The sequence below is a fragment of the Sus scrofa genome, chromosome 15 (assembly GCF_000003025.6).
Source record: "Sus scrofa isolate TJ Tabasco breed Duroc chromosome 15, Sscrofa11.1, whole genome shotgun sequence".
Lineage (NCBI taxonomy): Eukaryota > Metazoa > Chordata > Mammalia > Artiodactyla > Suidae > Sus > Sus scrofa.
In genome coordinates this window covers 134950725-134968539 of record NC_010457.5, presented here as the reverse complement: position 1 = coordinate 134968539, position 17815 = coordinate 134950725, and the positions used below count along the sequence as shown (strand labels likewise).

The 17815-nt window shown below is 45.4% G+C and overlaps 1 long non-coding RNA gene across 2 annotated transcripts; it reads right to left on the bottom strand.

Moving 5' to 3' along the window:
* Positions 1092-16353, bottom strand: LOC102164001. Of its 2 annotated transcripts, XR_001304723.2 has the most exons (5): positions 16013-16353; positions 10661-10782; positions 8658-8944; positions 7158-7302; positions 1098-5142 (listed from the first exon to the last, which is right to left on the bottom strand). It is a non-coding gene; the product is annotated as an uncharacterized LOC102164001 (long non-coding RNA). The 2 variants fall into 2 exon arrangements; XR_002339213.1 differs by having other exon boundaries at positions 1092-7302.

Genomic DNA, 17815 nt, shown 5'->3' with positions numbered 1-17815 from the left:
TTATGCAAAATCTTTTGCTTTTGTTTTTTGTTATGACAGTATGTTTGTCAGGTTAAAAGAGTAGATTTCTTTCTTTCTTTTTTTTTTCCTGTCTTTTTAGAACCCCACCTGTGGCACATGGAGGTTCCCAGGCTAGGGGGCGAATGGGAGCTACAGCTGCCGGCCTACACCACAGCCACAGCAATGCCAGATTCTTAACTCACTGAGCAAGGCCACATCCTCATGGATGCTAGTTGGGTTACCTACTGAGCTGCAGTGGGAACTCTGATCATATTTACCTGCTTCATAACTTGTGGGTATTTACAGGTGGGTTACATGAGCCTCTACAGGTAAAGCTGTGTTTCTGGCCTTGTCAATGCCTGGTGGAAACCATCCTTCCCGTTGACCCCTCTGCCTCTGGTGTCGAGTTTCTAAGTCATCATTTAACTTTGATGTAACATAAATCCTTCACCAGTATTTTTTTTCTATTATTTTTATGGCTCTGGATATATTTTGGATACATTTTTCAGGCTATAAATCCTTCATCCATCTGGAACTCTTTTTGGTTTAAAATGAGAAGTAAGGACGTAATTGTATCTCCCCAATTCTTAGCCAATTGCGCATATGTGATTTTGATGAAAATTCTTTCATTTCCTTACTAATTTGCAATTTTACTTTTATCATCTTACGTTTATTTATACCATGTTTTTGTCCCCTCTGTTTTGTTTAATTGTTTAGGCCAGCATTGTACTTTTTTTTTTTTTTTTTTTTTTGCCTCTTAGGGCCTCACTGGTGGCATATGGAGGTTCCCAGGGTTGAATTCGAGCTACAGCTGCCAGCCTACACCACAGCCACAGCAATGCAGGATCTGAGCTTCCTCTGCGACCTACACCACAGCTCACAGCAACACCGGATCCTTAACCCACTGAGTGAGGCCAGGGATCGAACCTGAGTCCTCATGATGCCAGTTGGGTTTGTTAACCACTGAGCCAGGACGGGAACTCTCATTGTACTGTTTTAACTCTTTTTTTTTTTGGCATTATTATTTTGCTTTATAATATTCTTTAGGGTATGTCTCACCCCACTATCTTTATTTTTCAAAACTGTGTTAGATTGTTTCAAGAGTTTATTTCCCAGCTGAACTTTACAATATTTGGCATGTGTAATACAATTTTCTTCTTTGTTAAAACAAGAACAAAATATTTATGAAATATGGGGGAAGAAAGAGAAAGAAAATGAATCCCATAACTCTTAGAGCCTTATTTTTTAAAAAAAATCTTCTTTCAGACTTTGGAGATGCTGCCAGCACATTTTGCACATCAACAAGCTCCCTTCTGCTTTTCTGGATAAGGGACACCTACTGGGGCATGCTGGGAATCTGTGTTGGGGCCAGGACCTTTGTTCAGCGAGGGTCCCTGTCGGGTGGGTGAGGCTGGCTTTGTTCAGGGGCAAGACATCCAGGGTGGGGGCCGGGGAAGTGCGCTGACAGCCCTAGCAGGGCAGAGAGAGAGTCTGGGAGGATCCCGAAAGGAGCCGGAGCCGCGTTTCTAGGAGTCTGTCCAGCTATGCCTGGGGCACAGAGCAAAGGGGCCCGGGGAGAAGAAGAGGGAGGGATCTAACCAGAGGGTCAAGATGGGTCACCATTCAGGGAGGGATTTAGGAAGTTAGCCCAGAAGGACCACAGACTGGCGGTGGAGGCTCAGCCTGGTCTGTGGGCAGACGCAGGGGAAGGGGCACTGTGACGGACGGTGTGCAGGGCAGCTGGGGGCCTGCAGTTTACCAGGTCTGCAGACCCGGGGATCTTTACCAGGATCGAGCCCCCTTCAAGAGCTGAGATGTCATCCAGCAGCCCATCACCGCACTCCAGGGTTCTTTTTTCTCTTCCAGGCACTGGAGATTGTAAAGACATATTTCTGTGTATTGAAGCATTCCAGTCCTACTGGAAACGTACCACTTTCAAGGCAGGCTGATCACAGGCTCTCCTCAGCTTCCTTCCACAAAAACCAAGCGAGAAATTCAGCAACATCCTGCCCATGCCTCATAGGGACGGTCTTTTCCCGGTGGACCTACTGTCATAGGGCACAGAGTGTGTGCAATTATCTCAGCCTCCAGTGAGCAAAGACATGAGGGTATAGGTTGTAGAAAAGGCTCCTCTTCAAACAGAGCTGGCTACATAATTTTCAGGGTCCAGGACTGAAACCAATTCAAGACTTAAGAGTAGAGCATTAAACCTGGCACTGGCTGCTGAGCGTGGGGGCCGTGAAGTGGCTCCCTCTCCAAAAGGGCCTTGATGACGTATGATGTCCAAAACAACATATTCCAAGCAGCAAGTGTTTAATCTGTGCAAGGAGAATCACAATGGTCCTAGGAGACATTTTTTGGCTTGAGAGTCTCAAGGTAAACAAGCTGAAAATACTTAGAGAATTGGCATTGAAGGTGATGGAAGATCCATTAAGGGAAATTGGGGAGCAGAAAGGAGAAAAAAGTGCCAAGCACAACAGGCATTTGTGGGGTGCACACCATGGCAGCCACATTGTCCAAGCATGACGTGAGAAGAAATCACGTTGTGGGTGGTGACAAAGTTGGTGAAACCAACGGGAAAATTACGGAGAGGACCAAAGGCAAAGACAGCATCCGCCTCAAAGCATGACATAAACAAAAGAAAGGGAGCAAGAGAAATGAAGTCTGAAATAATAAAAGATTCAAATGTTTGGATATAATAAAATCAGACTTTAAGAAACAAAAGTGATGTGATAATGGCAAGACTGAATAATGAAAACGGGTAAAGAAAAGTAAACAGGGAAAGGAAAAACTATAAAATATGTCAGAATGATTGTATGAGTTTGCTGCTGTAACAAAATCCACATCCTGGGACTTAAGAGAAATTTACTGTCTCTCAGTTCTGGAGGCTGGAAGTCCAAGATCAAGGTGTCAGCAGGAAGGTTTCTCCTGAGGGGCTGTGAGGGAGACTCTGTCCCAGGTGCCGGCAATTTTTGGTATTCTTTGGCTTCTAGAAACATCATCCTGATCTCAGCCTTCCCGTACACATGGCCTTCTCCCTGTGTGTATCTCTGTGTCAAAATTTCCCCTTGTTAGAGCGACACCTGCCATTTTGAGTTAAGGCTGACCCTGCTACGGGCTGACCTCATCTTAACTAATTCCATCCAGAATGACCCCATTTGCAAATACTATCCCATTCTGACATACTGGGGTTTAGAACTTCAACATAAGAATTTGGGGATGTGGGGACATAATTCAATCTGTTACAATGATAAACAAGATAAAGATAAAAGCAGGACAGTAAAGAGATAATTTAAAAGGCAAACAGTAAGAAAGCTATATTTCATACATGTAGGCTATACTACAGCAGGCAAATATAAGACTTTCAAAATTAAGATTTTTTTTTTTAATTTTTAGGGCTGCACCAGAGGCATAGGGAAGTTCCCAAGCTAAGGGTTGAATCAAAGCTGCAGCTGCGGGCCTACACCACAGCCATAGCAACACCAGATCTGAGCCACCTCTGCAACCTACACCACAGCTCATGGCAATGCTGGATCCTTAACCCACTGAGTGAGGCCAGGGATAGAACCCACGTCCTCATGGATACTAGTCAGGTTTATTACTGCTGCGCCATGAGGGGAACTCCAAAATTAGGATATCTTTCACATGAACAAAACCATAAATGAAAACCAAACCTTTCTGCAAGACAAAAACCAGAACAAAGCAAATACAGTAATGGGCCCCTCTAGCTCCCTAAAGCAGCTCCTTCTGGCTGAGAGCCCTGCCGGTGTTCCCCAGGGCAGAGAGCCCAGAGGTAGCTGTGGACCTGAGACGAAGTACAGAATGTCTTCAGGCCAGAGACAGCATCTGACCCCCACCCTTTCGCACAGGGCAAACGAGAAAATTCTTGCTGAAACTATGGTTTTCTTCTTTCTAACTTGGTTACTGTGTGTGCGTGTTTGTGTGTGTGTTTGTGTGTGTGTGTTTTTGTGTGTGTGTGTGCATGTGTGTATTCATAGCCTGGAGCATAGAGAAAACAGGGTTTTGAAAGAAAGCCTGTGTCTGTTGGGAAGAGAACCTGCAGTTTCTGCTAGAACATGAGGGAGAAGAGAAGATAGGCGGCACGCTGGCCAGGCTGCAGAGCAAGCCTTTCCAGGGGCTCAGTTGGAGGAGGCAGGCATCTGCAGAGGCGCTTGCTGGTTGCAGAGCGAGATGAAGAACGACAGAGAAAGGGCAAGCCCATTAAAGAAACCTGGCTTCTCCGTGTTGTCTGTTTCCCTTTGGCATTTTGGAGACACTGAAGACAAGATCCCTTCTGGCATCCTTGGACTTGACCTCATGTGCCAGGCGAGGTGCTGCTTTCATACCAATTGCAATTTGCTGGGTACTATGTACTGAGCTCTGTCAAGCGTAGGGGATGGGACAAGGGCAAGTGACGAACTTGACCCACTCTCTGGGAAGGTCTTTTCTGGAGCATAGGCTGAGCCTCCTGGGTGCATCGTGGAGAAAAGCTGAGCCTGTACTCCAGCCTGTCCTTGTGTCATCTGGAAGTGACAAGCCTTCCCATCCTCATTTCCCCTCACTTTTCATACAGAGACAATGAACAAAACTATAATGTTATTATGCCATCACTCATTGAAATAATAAATACTAGCTCCTCAGCAGGCTTCTTGTCAATGTGCTGCAGACGGTCAAGGTGAAACATTAGGCGTCGTTATCTGGACAAGCTAAAGAGAAGACATGACAGGCACAGCTTGTTTATAGCAGTTCTGCCCCAGCAGTGGCCAGACACCCTCGCCCATCCTGAGTCTGCCTGGTGCCAGGGTCAGCTCAGCCCTTCCCAATGAGTCCCTTCTCCTCTGACAGCTCTCGTGGTTCCACCTGAGTTGCTTCAACTCGGGAACCTCCAAACATTCCGTCCAGGTTAATGATTATGCCTCTCACGATCTCCAACTTTCCAACATCCGTGCTGGGTGGTCCACTGTGGCGCAAGGACCCAGGTGGTGTAGGATACAGGATCTGGGAGTCTGGGTCACTGGGGATCTGGTGGCTTGAGATCCAGACCTCCTGGTGACTTGGAAAGAAGACAGTGGTCTGTGCTTGTCTTCAAGCTCAGCAGACTCCTCCACCTTCCACAGCCTCGATCCCAGGCTCTTCTGGGTCCTTTCAGGAGGAGGGATAAGAAACACTCAGGGAGGCAGAATGAGCCACAGCAAAGAGAGGGTAAGAAATTCACTATCAAACAGATGGACTAGAATATATTTGAATGAATAATGAGGAAAATACATCTATTTTTGTCCTATAAGCGTATTTGAAATTCAAGGTGAATGATGTCATACATATTTACAGCATCTCTGATAGGTCATAGTAGCCCATTCCATTAGGAAAGATGCGTGCTGTCTAACAAGAGATGGTGATTTACAAGGGACCTGGGCGCACGCCTCCCCTCCAATCCCACCCCCCACCCCGCCCACATGGCACGGTGGCCCTGTCTGACTTCTAATCCTCGGCCGTGCCCATCTGTCCACAGGAAGCTGGACTTGTGCTTGCCCCCCTGCGTGGGGTGGCCAGGGGAAAGACCTCAAGTGGTTAAAATTTGGCCACAGACCATCCACCCCGTGGAGAAAACACCCAGAAATGATGACAGGCAGGGGAGGACTGGGGGCCGATCTGTTGAACGATAAAAATTATTCCTTTCAATTCATCTTTTTTTACCCTTAAAAATCAAACTTGTTTCTGTTATGAGGATGTCAGCCTTTTTAAAAAAGTGGCTTCTTGTGGCAGCCGCTGAAAGAAATGTTGTTTTATTTTGAGTACACTTGTCCTGGTTGGACAATATATAAGAACTAAAGTAATTTTTCCTTCAATGAATTCATTCAATTTTCTGCAATACCCCAATGTTTCCAACTCAGAGATGATGTCCAAAGATACCTGATGATTCCCGTCTTATTGCACCCTGGAGATGAGAAGAGGATATTCAGAAAATAAGGATATTTAGCATAACATTTCCTCAGCAGATAACTTTATAGGCTGTACGCACATCCTTCTGCATGGATCACAGAGTCGAAATTCAAGAACACCAACCCCTCAGCTAAGACTCTGTACCTATCATTATTATCATTACTATTGCTTTTTAGGGCCACATTTGTGGCATATGGAGGTTCTCAGGCGAGGGGTCGAACTGGAGCTGCAGCTGCCAGCCTATGCCATAGCCACAGCATCACCAGATCCGAGCCACATCTGCAATCTGCACCATAGCTCATGGCAACACTGGATCCTTATCCCACCGAGTGAGGCCAGGGATCAAACCCGCGTCCTCATGGATGCTAGTCAGATTCCTTAACCGCTGAGCCATGATGGGGAACTCCTCTCCCTAGCATTATTATTACAAAGCTCAGTGTCAGCAGCCTCCATTTTTGTGTAATTTTTATTGTGTTTTAAAACCACTAGTAATGAATCTCTTTGGAATACACTAGCTGTATGCCTCTCTTTTCAACGGAATACGGAGGCACTATCATAGAATGACAGTGATGGTTCCTTTTTTTGTTTTTTTTCTCATTTGGCTGCCCCCACAGCATGCAGAAGTTCCTGGGCCAGGGATCAAACACATGCCACCACAGTGACAACGTTGGATCCTTAACCCACTAGGCCACCAGGGAACTCCAGTAGTGATGTCTCTTATATGAAGTTGGCAAACCATCCGTCTTCCACCAAGGGGTCAGTTCTATGGTTGAAAGTGACTGGCTGCTGGTGACCAAGATAAGGATGTTTGGGAGGCTCTATTGTGACTCAGCGGTAACAAGCCCGTCTAGTATCCATGACGATGCAGGTTTGATCTGTGGCCTCGCTCAGTGGGTTAAGGATCCGGTGTTGCCATGAGCTGTGGTGTAGGTCGCAGACGACACTTGGATCTGGTGTTGCTGTGGCTGTGGTGTCGGCAGGCAGCTGCAGCTTTGATTTGATCCTTAGCCTGGGAACTTCCATATGCTGCAAGAGTGGCCTGAAAAAGACAAAAAAATTAAAAAAATATATAGATGTTTGTGTTGACTCCTTGGATGCTGTTTGCCCCACGTCCATGCTGTGATGCCCAGGGAGATTTCTCTACTCCCTCAACGTCTATGCCAGCACCACCAGGCATGGACCACTTTTGCAACTCCTGAACCACATAACTTACTCACCTCAGTTCATTCTCTGGAACAGTCCCCTGGGTGTTGCTGGGAGACAGAAATCAAAATACCCTTCCCCGGTCATTGCCGCCTCTTTTCTGTGCCGCCCCTGGGGCCATTATCTCTCCTTTGCTTCTCTCTCTTGCAGTTGGGGCTCCTGAGAAGACCGGGAATGACCCTGCTGTGAGGCCAACCAGAGAACGTCCCAGCCACCCATCGTCACATCTACGACATTGTGAAGGGTTTTCAGAGTCACAGGGATAAGAAAGAGTTTGAAACCTTTGACAGAAGGTCACCTCCTTGACCTGTGAATTCTTAAGAACTTTTAGTTCTAAAAGAATCAGAGATGTTTCTAAGCCAAAGAAATTCTGGTTCAAATAATTCGAGGAGAAGCTGTACGGTACGGGGTTAAGGTCACGGGCTCTGGAGAGTCCAGATGAACCAAGGTCAAGGTCTCCCTGCAGGGGGACCTCTAGCAGGTCACACCTTCATGCCAAACCTGTTTTCATCTTAGAAACAGAGAGAGTGATGCCAGATAGTGCATGCTGGCTGGTGTGAGGATGAAATGAGATGGTTCATCAGACACACAGCAAGCGTCGATCCATCCATGGTCTGGGGGAGGTGGGCTACAGGGAGGTTAACCCAGCAAGACCCACCCCCTTGCCCCCAAACTAGAAGGTCTCCTTATCAGATGGGACCTGTGGACCGGTGGTTCCTTCAGGGCTCAGTGGGCAAAGCTGACATTTGCCCATCACCACGAAGAAGCATTTACAGCTGAATTATATGCCTCCCCACTTCAACACCTGGTATCTCAGAATGGACTGTATTTAGAGATAAGGCCTTTAAGAACACGATTAAGCTAAAATGAGGCCATCAGGGTGGGCCCTAATCTGATCCGAAGGATGTCCTCATAAGAAGGGGAGATTAGGACAAAAAGAGACGCCAGGAATGCGGGCACGTGAGGGCACAGCAAGAAATCACTGCCCGCAAGCCAGGGAGAGGGGTCTCAGTAGACAGCAGCTATGAGCACATCTTGATCTTGAACTGCAGGGCCTCAGGACTGTAAGGAAAGAGATGCCTGCTTTTTAAGCCACTTGGTGTCTGGTATTTTTTCACAGCAGCCTGAGCTTCCTAGGACAGATGACATCTCTACCTTGACAGAAGCTCTTCCTGGTGAAGGTGGCTCCTCCACTCTTGTGGATGAACCAACCTCTCCAGAAGGATGTGCTGGAGGCACTGCAAACTCAGCCCAGCAGGCTTCCTCCAATGACCTCTTCTTCCCTGCTCTTTGCCTCAGTTCAGAGCCCACTTCAGCCACCTTGGCCCCAAACATCAGTGGTTCTCCACCCCAGCAGTTTGGTGGACTCACCCACAGAGCTTCTGGCAGAAATAGCCAGGTCCTTGCATCATTGTTTAATAAGCAAGATGCGCCCCAGATGCCTCAGGCGCGCTGCCGTGACCCTGTCCATTGTCCTGACTTCCTCTCCCTCTTCCAGTCAGTAGACCTCTCACCTGACCTTGGCCTCTGTCACTCCTCTCCAAGCTCTTAGCCTCTGTTCTAGATCACATCACTGCAGTGACTTCCAGATGTGCGGGCTTGTGTCTGGTCCCTGCATCTCCGGGCTGTCCTCCAGAGGATCCAGCTAGCATCCCCAGGCTCGTGCCCCACTCTGTCTTCTTTCAACGTTTGTTGGCTCCTTCTTCAGTTTAGGATGAGTCTTACACTTCCGACAGTCCAGATTGGGCTCTACTTTTTATTTCCACCCTTGCTGCTGGCTCCTCTCCGCCGTGGACCCTTCCTGTGGTGACACGTTGCTGTTAGGGCATCATGGGGAGCCCCTGGACCTTTCTACCTGCGCTCTCAGTTTCCCACCGCCCCCCTGCAAGCTCTCCTTCTCGGGAGCCTTCCACATCTCCCTCACTTTGGGTCCCCACATCTCTTTTCATGTGTCACATGTACATACACATACACACATATATATGAAATGTATATGTAACACACACATACGTACATATAAAAGCATATACATGCATGTGTATATTGTGTATAGTCTACATTCATATATGCAACCTGTGAGCCACACAGGCAAATGTGCTTTTTTTTTTTTTTTTTTAAATCTTTTTGCCTTTTCTAGAACCGCTCCCGCGGCATATGGAGGTTCCCAGGCTAGGGGTCGAATCGGAGCTGTAGCCGCTGCCTACACCAGAGCCACAGCAACTAGGGATCCCAGCTGCGTCTTCGACCTACACCACAGGTCATGGCAATGCCAGATCTTTAACCCACTGAGTAAGGCCAGGGATAGAACCCACAACCCCATGGTTCTTGGATTCGTTAACCACTGAGCCACAATGGGAACTCTGATAGGTAAATGTTTTGTTTACCTTTTCAGTCTTTGTGAAATGTATCCACATGGGATATATAAACAAATATTAACTATTTTTCAAGTGAAATGTACAAAAATAGAAAATAATATTTAAAGTAATTATGTAATTTCACATAAATATAGAAATAGGTTATGCAGACACCTTAGTATATAAGTATATTGATATATAGATAAATATTTATAAATATATTTTTTTCCAAGTGAAAATTCCAATCAATCAGGAGGGGAGGGATTTGAAATGTTATCTCTAAATGAAACCAGATTTTCACATATACGTGTGTCTATTTCTGAATTCTCTATTTTGTTCTATTAATACATGTCCTTTCTTATGCCAATTTCACACTATTTTAATTATAGCCTTGTAATGTGTTTTGATATGTGGTAGGATAATTTCTTTTTCATTCTTTTAAAAAATGTCATTGCTACTCTTTTTTTTTTTTTTGCATTTTCTTGGGCTGCACCCGCAGCACATGGAGGTTCCCAGGCTAGGGGTCTAATTGGAACAGTAGCCACTGGCCTACACCAGAGCCACAGCAACGCAAGATCAGAGCCATGTCTGCGACCTACACCACAGCTCACAGCAACACCAGATCCTTAACCCTCTGAGCAAGGCCAGGGATTGAACCTGCAACCTCATGGTTCCTAGCCGGATTCGTTAACCACTGAGCCATGACAGGAACTCCCTGTCATTGCTATTCTTGCATGTTTTCTTTTCTTTATGAATTTGAGAATCAAGCTCCAATAAATTCCTGAAGGAATTTCAACAGGAACGACACTGAATTTACAGATTAATTGGGGTGAAAAATTGATGTCATTATGATAAAAATTCCTCTCCAGGAATATTCTGTTTATCTATTTGCATCTTTAGGTTTGTCAATTAGATGTTACAGATTTTTTTAAATATAGGTACAGCGCGTTCCTTGGAAGGTTTAGTTTAATGTGTTGGCTGCTTCTGGCTGTAAATGGGATACTCAAAAAATACTTTTATAGTGGAAAGTTCCAAAAGCACACACACCTTGAGAGAACAGAGAACCTTTCTGAACCCAAACCCAAACTTCAACAATGATTAACTCCTGAGTAGTCTTACTTCCTCTCTCCCCCACGCAAATCCCTTTCTGCTGGCACAGTTACCTGAAACAAATCCTGGATTTCACATTATTCCCATCGTTGGCTCTCTCGGGTTTACTTGTAATTAGTTTTAACACCGTGGAATTAATTTACTTTGCTTTTTAGGTGGTGACGCTCTTCACTTTCTATAACATGAAACAGAATATAAGGTAGGTCATTAGTACTTGGTTGGTTCAGAAATAAATGTGTTCCTAAGGTCCACGATTACATCTCTCACTTGCTGTGGGACCCGTGGAGGTCATCTGAGCCCGCTAGGGTCACGGGACACGGACAGGCAGAGCTTCCCAGCACACAGCAGCTTTGAACTCGCTCTCAGGGTTGTAGCAACGCCAGCCTCCTCGGCTGTTTGACATTCCACAGACGAAGCACTCGGGAAAAACACCCTCTCACCACCTCGTCCCAGCCCCCGGGGCTCCGTCCTGAGAGGTGAGCGCCTTGGGTTTCTTCGCGAAGAGCAGCCGCAGCCGCAAAAGTGGGGCGAGGTTCACCTGAGCCCAGAACTGAGCATCGCCTGGCTAATCACTTCTGTAGAGTTGCTCCTGCTCAGAACCTGAATCCATTATTCAGCCTTAAACCAGGAATAACATATGCAAATGCAGCATATGCAGAAGTGCACACACAGCACACATCAGACCTCAGTTTTGGCAGCGGCGAGGCCCACCGGAATTTCAGAGAGAGAGAGAGAGAGAACGAGGCTTCATTTCCTCTGCCTGCAAATCTATAGAAAGAGATGCAAGCCTCAGCCACAGGCAGGCGTTTCCGGCCAAGGGCACCGGCCAATTGTTTGCCTTTAGACCTGACCTTCAGAGATGCCCTCCTTGGCACCCAGAACACAAGACCTGCCTTGTGAGAACACAAGACCTGCCTCCCTCGAGGCCTCGGGTCACCCCACCCTTGGTCCCCACCAACCACCCGCAAAGAGGTAAACTGTATCCTTTGTTGTCTATTTCAAATGCAAGGATGTGCCCTTCTCAACCCCATTCTCCTGCAAAGCGATCCATTTGGGGTCTCACCATGTATTAATATAAACCCTCTTTGAAATCTTTGGTCTGACATTTTGGCCTCAACCAGGTCATTGGCTGAGGGGGTGCTGTCCACTCGCCTTGTCCACCAGAATACTCCCTGGAGAGTCCTTTGTTTGGAAAGCTGCCCCTCGTGACATCTCTGGGGACATCCTCGGTGCTGGTGTGCCCTCTAGGTCATCTTCGGCTCCAGTGGGGTTTTCTTTGGATCTTGCCTCCAAAAGGGAAACCAGTTTGGTTGTCTGCCCAGGCAGGAGTGATTTACTGTTATTTAAAAAGTAGCCGTGCTCTAATGAAAAGGGGGCAGAATCTCATATCTTAAAATATGGGTTCAGAACTGAATATGGGGGCCACCCTGGGAGAGTCCTTTTATATCCTGGGGCTCAGTGGTTGCCCCTGTGAAATGGGAGGGCAATGACACCTCTGAGTGTTGCTTAGAATCAGGATGATGGACGTGGAAGTATTTGGGAGATGCGTCGTTTATACAAATATCCCTGGAACTGTAGTCCGCTGAGTCGTCTGTATTTTCTGGACCGCAGAATCTGTTGGGGACGTGCACTTCTGTCGTACTTGGTAAACTGCTGCCCTCCCAGGCCCCCTCTCCCCCTCCCCGGGGGCTCCCCACTGCTCTAACTGCCTCACCCCCCTGTGCACCCCTTCCTTCCCATCCCCCTACCAAGCGACCAGAGGGTGAACGCCTGGCACTATTCGTGAGACTCACAATTTTCTGCTTTTGGCTCCAAGCAACACACATTTATTTTCAGCATTAACTAGAGCTTAACCCAGTTTAAAATCTGGAAAATGCAGAAATTAAAATTGGCCACTTTGGGCTAATTCTCTCTCCCGCTCCCTGGAAGTATGAATTACTACTTCTACCTTCTGGGTAAGATGAACCGACTATAATATAGCCTTAATCTGGTTTGTTCCAATGGAATATTTCACATAGTAGAAGGCAGCTAAATTATGTGTTTTGAAATTCCCTGAAGCTGCGATTCGAGAAACATGTAATTAAGCCCCAGCATTATCAAAGAGTAGAAAATATTTCTCTTTCAACTTTCCTGTGGTTTAAAAACTATTTGGGGTTTTGACTCGGATGACAGCAGTGCAGATAACACATCAAAGCCACAAGAACAACTGTTAGATAGTAAACGAAAGTCAACGAATGTTTTTAGATTGCTTAGATGTTTTTTATTCGTTTCCTAGGGCTAACTAACAAATCACCCAAAACCCTGCGGCTTAAAAACAACAGAAATTTATTCTTTTTAAAATTCTGGAGGTCAGAGCCCAAATCAAGATGTCAGCTTGGCCGTGTTCCATCTGAAGACTCCAGGGAGGAATTCTTCCTGCCTCTTCTGGCTTCTGTTGGCTCCAGGTGTTCCTTAGCCTGTGGTAGCATCCCTCCAACCTCTGTATCTTCACAGGCCACTTTCTTTATGTCTCAGGGACACAAAGGACACCTTCCTTTTCTCTCTCTGTCTCTCCTTTTTGTCTTTTTGCCTTTTCTAGAACTGTTCTCGTGGCATATGGAGGTTCCCAGGCTAAGGGTCTAATTGGAGCTGTAGCCACTGGCCTACGCCAGAGCCACAGCAACATGGGATCCGAGCCATATCTGAAACCTACACCACAGCTCATGGCAACGCCAGATCCTTAACCCACTGAGAAAGGCCAGGGATCGAACCCTCAACCTCGTGGTTCCTAGTCAGATTCATTAACCACTGAGCCGCAATGGGAACTCCCCTTCCTCTTCTCTTAAAAGGACACCTGTCCTTTGGATTTAAGGGTCATCCTAAATCCAGGACAATCTCATTTTTAGATCCTTAACTTGATTCCATCTGCACAGACTATTTCCCAATAAGGTCCCATTCATAGGTGTTGGGCATTAGTGCTTGGAGATAATTTAATTGACTCTAGATATATATTCAAAAATCTCAGGAAAGTATCTAAGGGATTGATAACAGAGATTACCTGTTTGGAGAGAGTGATAGGAAGTGGGGAGAAGGTAACAGGAGAGGAAAAGAGAATTTTGGGACTCTAAATCATTTTTAATTTTAATTTTTTTTGCCCCCCCCCTTTTTTTTCTTTCAGGGCCACCCCTGTGGCATATGGAGGTTCCCAGGCCAGGGGTTGAATTGGAGCTGCAGCTGCCAGCCTACGCCACAGCAATAGCAACCTCAGGTCTGAGCCGCATCTGCAACCTATACCACAGCTCATGGCAATGCCTGATCCTTAACCCATGAGCAAGGCCAGGGATTGAACCCGCATCCTCATGGATACTAGTCAGGTTCATAACCACTGAGCCACAACGGGAACTTCTAAATCATTTTTAAATCATTTAAATTTTTGAGCCCAGTAAATACTTATTTTTAATTTTTTGATTTTCTTATGGTTGCACCGTTGACATATGGACGTTCCTGGACCAGGGACTGAATCCGAGGTGTAGCTGTGACCCACGCCACAGGCTATGGCAACCCCAGATCCTTTAACTTACTTCCAGACTAGGGATGGAACAAATGCCTCCACAGTGACCCAAGTCGCTGCCCTCAGGTTCTTAACCCACTGTGCAACAGCGGGAACTCCTAGGTTATCTGTTAAGTCTTCACTAATCAAAGTTAATTTAAAATTGATAAAATAGAAGTCACGATGTCAACTAAGACTGTCAACACAGTTAAAGCCTAAAGACAGAACAGCATCAAGATTGTTTAATAAAAGGAAGGTGGTGGTTTTAAAAGGTGATATTCACTTTAAGGTAGCACAAGTGACACAAAAAGTCAGCCCCAAAATGTAGAAAAATAAAATTGTATTGGTCTGATTTTCGTTATGACTCCACCATCATTCATGTGGCCCGCTCCTGTGTTTGTACCTGCGCAGTCACTTAATCAGTGTGTATCGAGTAGCTGCCATGAGTCCACCACCACTGTGCCACTTGGTACCAAATGAACAGAATGGACAATAGGCCTGATCCAAGGGAAGTGCTCGTCTCATTGAATTCTTCTTGCAAACCTGAAACTGGTCATTTATTAAAACCCTCATCTTACAGATGAGAATGTAGGCTCATTGAAGTTTCTTGCTCAAGGTCAAATAACTAAAAAGGGGCAGACTTTTTTGAGCCAAGAGCTGGTTGACTTCAGAAACCCATCCTCTTAAATCATCATACTTTACTGCATGAGAGGTCAGATCACAAGTATAAAGTTAGTTTTAGAATATGGAATTATATTGATGGAAATCTATTGGATTTTCAGAGAAATATATTAATTCTTTGTCAAAGCTTAAAATACATTAAAAAACTAAAAGTTACAGACTGAAGAATGGAAAAAACTCTTAATCCTGTAGTCTGGAGAGAAATAGCTTGTAACTTTATGGCCTTTGTTCTATTCATTTAAATAAGTAAATAAATATTCATACTTTCAGGACATAATTGGCAATGTTGAGGTAAGCATGCATTTTTACTCTGCTTTTTCAGCTGTATTAGGATGCTCTTGATATGTATGCGGCTAAATATTATTTTACAAACATACTCTTTAGTGCCTGAAAAAACCCATCCAAATGATGAACTCTATTTAGCAAAACATACATTGTTGGACATTTAGTTTTTTGTAATTTTTTGGCTATTATAAATAACTTAGGATGACTTATAAACATATGTATATGCATATATTTATGTCGATTGGCTACTTGAGAACCACTGTTATTTCATCTCCATTGGCCTAAGAAGATAATTTTTATTTATTTCTTCATTTATTTATTTTAGGGCTGCACCCACGGCATGTGGAAGTTCCCAGGCTAAGGGTCGAATTGGAGCTGCGGCTGCCAGCCTACACCACAGCCACAGCAACATGGGATCAAGTCACATCTGCCACCTACATCACAGCTCACAGTAACACCGGATCCTTAACCCACAGAGCTAGGCCAGGGATTGAACCCGCATCCTCATGGATACTAGTCATATATGTTTTTGCTGCACCATAATGGGAACTCCGGCCTAAGAAGAGAATTAACTATTTGAAAAGGAGCCATCGCACCTAATTTGTTGGGGACACTGACACACTCATTCTCGGGGTTCATTTATAACTTCTGGCTGTCTTTCCCCCCTTTTGTTAAAAAGATACAGAACCAAGAGCAATCAGTTACCTTAATTTTTTTTCAGGCTCTTTGCTGCAAGGAATATAGAATTAGTCAAATCATGCTGAGGAATGAGAGATGTGTTACAAGGATAAAAGGGTAATAACTAAAATTTCAGCCACACATTCAGACCTTATCTGAAAAGCAGAAATGGTGGAGAGGTCAGAACACACAGAGATGGAAACAGAAGGTTATCAGAAGCTAAAGAAAATACCTCAGGCCCAGAACAGTCTACATGATACTGCCATAAAGATATTGTCTTCCTCTGCTTCTTCTCTTGGTGCTTAGTGATGATGCTTCTCTCATTATTATCCTTCTGTTCAAACTCCCAAGAGACAGCTTCTGATTGGCCAAGCTCATTCTCTGATTCTTGTTACCGATGGGCAGGACCAACTTCATGGAGAAAATGTTGCAGAAACTGTGGCAGCAAAAAGAGACAAGTGGCACTCGGAGATGTGGAATATTTATTCAGCAAGGTTTATTCAGCATGGGTGTGGCTCAGAGGAGGTGTCCCCAGAATCTGAGCACCATGTCTTTGCTCTGGGTAGCTTTTATACAACACAGACTTCTGGGTCTTGTTTTTCCTGTGCAAGCAGCCCAGCCCTCCCCCTTTGGGAGGAGCAGACAGAGTTCCTGCCTAAGAAGCTGAGCAAGCAAGTTTCCAAAAGCAAAACTGATAAGCAATGCTTGGAGCTCTGGGGTGCAGGTCTGCTAGCAAGGACATAAGGCATATTGTTGCTACAAGATGACAAGAGAGGTGGTGTGTGGGGAGCAAAGCTGCTGACAGGCATGGAGTTGCCTCCTCAGCTGGGGTGGGGGGTAGTTGTTTCTTTAGTTAAAACTCTTACTTCACATGGAAGTGTGACCTGCTTGGGGGGGGGGTGTTGTCCTTGGTTTAATGCTTTGCTATTGGAAATTATTTGCAATTTTATGTTTGAACTTGTATTTTGAGGGTGAAACCCAATGGTTTCAATGGGACAATGGAGCACATGCATGAGCAGAGGAGATACGCTCAATATGTGTCTCCTTCTTCACACATGACCAGTTGTGCTGTTCCATGAGTGCAAAAAATCCCATGGCACTGTGATGCCTGGGTGTTCAGGAGACTGAATGTGACTGAAAGATAAGTGATAATCTTGCTGAATCTGTGCCTGAGCAAGAGGAGGAAGCCTTGGATGACCCCAAGAAGTCCCTAGATCTACTTTCCATTAGATCTAGAGCTTGTGTTACCAGAGTGAGGCCAAAGAAATCAAAACATTGGTGTTTGGAGCAGAGAAATGTTTATTGCAGGCTATGCAAGGAGATGGGTGGCCCTTGCCCCTCAAACTCCAAACTCCCCGAAGGATTTAGCAAAGCATTTTTAAAGGCAAGGTGAGAGACGGGCATGATTGATTGTTGCAACTGTCATGTTGGAATCCTTTGTTCTTGCAGCAGCCACATAGGTCAGATCATAATCAATGTTCCTGTAAAGGTACAATAAGAAAATGTTATTTTCTCTTCTGCAACTTTTTATCTCCAGAGGAATGGGAAAGTGTTATACTTTTAAAGGTCAGAGCCTTGAGAATGGGCTCTCCTGTAAATTTCAGGCTATAGGCAACATAATCTTAACTCCAAGCAAAAGTAACAATACAAAAGTTAAAGAGAAACAGAGAAACATGGAGTCAGATTTGTTCTTTCCCATTACACTTGCTTCAGATGCAGGAAGAAGTCCATGTGAGAAGCACAAATGACCACCAAGTCCTGTCCTACCCTTTCTCACTCATGTTACTTCCCTGTATTAGCCCGTCTACACTGGAAATGACCACCAAGTCCTGTCCTACCCTTTCTCACTCATGTTACTTCCCTGTATTAGCCCGTCTACACTGGAAATGACCACCAAGTCCTGTCCTACCCTTTCTCACTCATGTTACTTCCCTGTATTAGCCCGTCTACACTGGAAATGATGACACAGAAGGAAAGGACAGGAGAGGGGAGCCTTTTCTTTCCCCTTTCGGTCCTTCCTTACTCATCAGTAAAC